At 43.4% G+C, this 5,195-nt stretch overlaps 1 pseudogene; it reads left to right on the top strand.

Moving 5' to 3' along the window:
- Window positions 1–530: 530 nt before the first annotated feature.
- On the top strand, window positions 531–926 carry LOC146894484 (10 kDa heat shock protein, mitochondrial pseudogene; annotated as a pseudogene).
- Window positions 927–5,195: the final 4,269 nt, after the last annotated feature.

Genomic DNA, 5,195 nt, shown 5'->3' with positions numbered 1-5,195 from the left:
TACTAGTAAGAAACTGGAAGCTCCAGCCTCTTTATTTGTATGTGTATGAGTGTTTGCCTGTGTGTATTCATATGTGAGTCTGGTGCCTGTGGAGGCCAGAAGATGGCATTTGATTCTCTGAAACTGGAGTTACAGATATTTGTGAGCCACCAAGTGGGTGCTGAGAGCCGAACTCCTGTCTTCTGACAGAGCAGTCAATGTAGTTAGCCATTGAGCCATCCCTCCAGCCCAAGGCTTCATTTGGAGGAGGAGAAGGGCAGGGAGAAAGGAAGAAGAAGAGGAGGAGAAGGAGAAGAAAGAAGGGAGGAAGGAAGGGAGGGAGGGAGGAAGGAAGGAAGCAAGGAAGGGAGGGAGGGAGAGAGGGAGGGAGAGAGAGAGGGAGGGAGGGAGGGAGGGAGGGAGGGAGGGAGGGAGGGAAGGAGGGAGGGAGGAAGGGAGGGAATGAAAAAAGAAAGAAAGGAAAGTTGGGGTTAGGACTCTGCCTGCAGGGGCAGCACGAGCATAGAATCTGAGCTACAATGCCGCATGCCATGGCTGGACAAACTTTAGGAAAGTTTCTTTTGCTCTTTGACAGAGTATTGGTTGACAGGAGTGCTAATGAAACTGTAACCAAAGGTGGCACAATGCTTCCAGAGACCTCTCAAGGAAAAATACTGCAAGCCCAGCAGTGCTGTGGGATCAGGCATGAAGGAAAGATTCAACCAGGCAGCGTGGAGGCTGGAGATGACGTTCTCCCAGAACATGGAGGCACTAAAGTTGTTATTTCTTATCTAGCGATGATGACATTCTTGGAAAATATGTGGCCTGAAGTCGCTGCTGAAGTGGTGTCACACGAAGCTGTCCATCCCCCTGAAGCTCGGAATGGTTCATCATGTAAATAATTTCCACGCCTCCCTTTTATAATAAACTGATGGTGTCTAAGCTCATGACATCCATTGTCACTGGAGTTTGGTTTCACTGAACTGTTATAAACATTTCCAAGTAAAATAATGTAAATGGAAAAGAGGTGAGGTTTAAGGTGGGGTGGCTCGTTAGAGAACTCACCAGACAAGCTTGAGGACTGGATTCCAGCTTCCAGCTTCCATGCGGAGTAGCTTTGATGGCCCATCTGGAACGGGATCTGTCCCCAGAGCAAGCTGGGGACTAGCCATGTGATTGTAGGAAAGAGCTGACTACTGCAAGTTGTCCTTTGACCTTTATGCACCTGCCAAAGACTGTCTACTACCATGCTGTACTGGGTGGTTTTGACACAAGCTAGAGTCATCAGAGGAAGGGGTCTCAGCTGAGGAAATGCCTCCTTGAGATCCAGCTGGAAGGGGTTTTTCTCTTTTAGTGATCAATGGGGGAGGGTCCTGGTGGGTGGGGCTATCTCTGGGCTGCTGGTCCTGGGTTCTGTAAGAAGGTGGGCTGAACAAGCTAAGCAAACAGCTCTCCTCCATGACCTTTGCATCTGTTCCTGCCTCCAGGATCCTGTCCTGTTTGAGTTCCTGTCAGTGGTGAACAGCGATGCTGAAACAGAATCCAAATAAACCCTTTCCTACCAAACTTGCTTTTTAGGTTGAGGTGTTTGCTGTAGCTGTAGAAATCCGAACAAAGGTCTCTTTTGTTCAAGCTTCCTTCAGTTGACTTCCTGGAATGTGGTGGCTTAGGAGGTGTGGCTTTATTGGAGGAAGTGTATCACTGTGGGGGTGGGCTTTGAGGTTTCCTATGTTCAGGATACTGCCCAGTGTGTCAGTCAACTTCCTGTTGCCTGCCATAGGACCCCTGCTCCAGCACCACATCTGCCTACATGCCTCCATGATCCTTGTCATGGTGAAAATGGACTGGTACTGTAAGCCAGACTCATTCTTTTTTTTTTTTTAAAGTTTATTAAATTATGAAAGTTTTCATTTCCGCCCCTCCTCCCAACACCCTCCCACTCCTCCCTCCCCCTCCTCCTCCCTCTTCATCCCTAAGAGCAGTCAGGGCTTCCAGCCCTGTGGGAAGTTCAAGTTCCTCCCCACTCCTTCCAGGTCCCTGAAGGTGAGTATCCGAACAGACTGGATCCCAAAAATCCAGCATATGCAGAGGAAACAAGTCCCAGTGTCATTGTCAATGGCTTTTCAGAAAGGCTCCGGACCAGCCACATTCAGAGATCCGGCCACATTCAGAAAATCTGGTTGGATCACGTGCTCGTTCAGTCCCAGTCCAACTGGCCTTGGTGAACTCTCATTAGATCAGTCCCCTTGTATCAGTGGGTGATCGCACCCCTCGCGGTCCTGAGTTTTTTTCATGTTCTTCCTTTTTCTGCCCCTCATTTGGACCATGGGGGGCTCAGTCCGGTGCTCCAATGTGGGTCTCCATCTGTATCGCCATCCATCGTCAGATGAAGGATCTGGGACTCTTGTCTATTTCCAGTCTCCAGGCAGATAGCTACATGATTTTCAACAGGTTCACCTTCTTATTTAGCTTCACTAGGATCACGAATAATAGGCTCAAAGACCTTTAATTATGGTTAGAATCCGCATATGAGTGAATACATACCATATTCCTCTTTTTGGGTCTGGCTTACCTCACTCAGTAAGGCGTTTTCTATTTCCATCCATTTGCATGCAAAATTCAAGATGTCATTGTTTTTTACCGCTGAGTAGAACTCTAATGTGTATATGTTCCACACCTTTATTAACCATTCTTCTATTGAGGGGCACCTAGGTTGTTTCCAGGTTCTGGCTATTACAAATAGTGCTACTATGAACATAGTTGAACAAATGCTTTTGTGGTATGATAGGGCATCTCTTGGGTATATTCCCAAGAGTGGAATTGCTGGGTCCTGAGGGAGGTTGACTCCCAGTTTCCTGAGAAACCGCCATACTGATTTCCACAGTGGCTGCACACGTTTGCATTCCCACCAACAATGGATGAGTGTTCCCCTCATTCCACATCCTCTCCAGCATAGGCTATCATTGGTGTTTTTGAGTTTGGCTATTCTGACAGGTGTAAGATGATATCTCAAAGTTGTTTTGATTTGCATTTCCCTGATCGCTAAGGAGGTTGAGCATGACCTTAAGTGCCTTTTGGCCATTCGAAGTTCATCTGTTGTGAATTCTCTGTTCAGTTCAGTACCCCATTTTTTAATTGGGTTAGTTAGAGTTTTAGTGTCTAGTTTCTTGAGTTCTTTGTATATTTTGGAGATCAGACCTTTGTCTGATGAGGGATTTGTGAAGATCTTCTCCCAGTCGGAAGGTAGCCTTTTGGTCTTACTGACAGTGTCCTTTGCTTTACAGAAGCTTCTCAGTTTCAGTAGGTCCCATTTATTCATTGCTTCTCTTATTGTCTGAGCTCCTGGGGTTCTGCTTAGGAACTGGTCTCCTGTGCCTATATCTTGTAGACTACTTCCCACTTTCTCTTCTATCAGGTTCAAAGTGGTCAGATTAATGTTGAGGTCTTTAATCCATTTGGACTTGAGTTTTGTGCATGGTGATAGATATGGATCTATTTTCATTCTTCTACAGGTTGACATCCAGTTATGCCAGCACCATTTGTTAAAGATGCTTTCCTTCTTCCATTGTATGCCTTTAGCTCCCTTGTCAAATATCAGGTGTTCATATGTTTGTGGGTTAATACCCGGGTCTTCTATTCGATTCCATAGGTCGACTTCTCTGTTGTTATGCCAATACCAAGCTGTTTTCAATACTGTTGCTCTGTAATAGAGTTTGAAGTCAGGGATGGTAATGCCTCCAGAAGTTCCTTTATTGTATAAGATTGTTTTGGCTATCCTGGGTTTTTTGTTTTTCCATATAAACTTGATTATTGTTCTCTCAAGGTCTGTGAAGAAGTTTGATGGGATTTTGATGGGAATTGCGTTGAATCTATAGATTGCTTTTGGTAGAATTGCCATTTTTACTATGTTGATTCTCCCAATCCAAGAACAGGGGAGATCTTTCCATTTTCTGGTATCCTCCTCAATTTCTTTCTTCAAGGACTTAAAGTTCTTGTCAAATAGGTCTTTCACTTCCTTGGTTAGAGTTACCCCAAGATATTTTATGCTATTTGTGGCTATCATGAAAGGTGATATTTCTCTGATTTCCCTCTCTGCTTCTTTATCCTTTGTGTATAGGAGGGCAACCGATTTTTTGGAGTTGATCTTGTATCCTGCCACATTACTAAAGGTGTTTATCAGCTGTAGGAGTTCTTTGGTAGAGCTTATGTACACTATCATATCGTCTGCAAATAATGAAAGTTTAACTTCATCCTTTCCAATTTGAATCCCCTTGATCCCCTTATGTTGTCTTATTGCTATTGCTAGGACTTCAAGCACTATATTGAAGAGGTATGGAGAGAGTGGACAGTCTTGTCGTGTTCCTGATTTTAGTGGAATGGCTTTGAGTTTCTCTCCGTTCAATTTGATGTTAGCTGTCGGCTTACTATATATTGCTTTTATTATATTTAGGTATGATCCCCGTATACCCAATCTCTCCAACACCTTTATCATAAAGGGGTGTTGAATTTTGTCAAATGCTTTTTCAGCATCCAATGAAATGATCATATGGTTTTTTTCTTTCACTTTATTTATATGATGGATTACATTGATAGATTTGCGTATGTTGAACCAGCCCTGCATCTCTGGGATGAAGCCCACTTGATCATAATGGATAATTTTTCTAATGTATTCTTGGATTCGGTTTGCCAGTATTTTATTGAGTATTTTGGCGTCAATGTTCATGAGTGAGATTGGTCTGTAATTCTCTTTCTTGGTTGTGTCTTTGTGTGGTTTTGGTATCAGGGTAACTGTAGCTTCATAAAAAGAGTTTGGCAATGATTCTTCTGTTTCTATATTGTGAAATACATTAAGGAGTATAGGTATTAGCTCTTCCTGGAAGTTTTGGTAGAATTCTGCATTGAAACCATCTGGACCTGGGCTTTTTTTGGTGGGGAGGTTTTTGATAACAGCTTCTAATTCTTCGCGACTAACAGGTCTATTTAGATTGTTCACTTGCTCTTGATTTAACTTTGGTAAATGTATTTATCTAAAAACCAATCCATTTTTTTGTACATTTCCCAACTTTGTGGCATATAAACTCTCGTAGTAAGATCTAATGATTCTCTGAATTTCCACTGTGTCTTTTGTTATGTCCCCCTTTTCATTTCTGATCTTATTAATTTGAGTGTTCTCTCTCTGCCGTTTGATTAGTTTGGCTAGGGGTTTGTCAATCTTG

Source organism: Myodes glareolus, chromosome 4 (assembly GCF_982192425.1).
Source record: "Myodes glareolus chromosome 4, mMyoGla1.1, whole genome shotgun sequence".
Classification (NCBI taxonomy): domain Eukaryota; kingdom Metazoa; phylum Chordata; class Mammalia; order Rodentia; family Cricetidae; genus Myodes; species Myodes glareolus.
The sequence above is the reverse complement of the archived record's forward strand: the minus strand, read 5'-3'. Positions and strand labels throughout refer to the sequence as shown.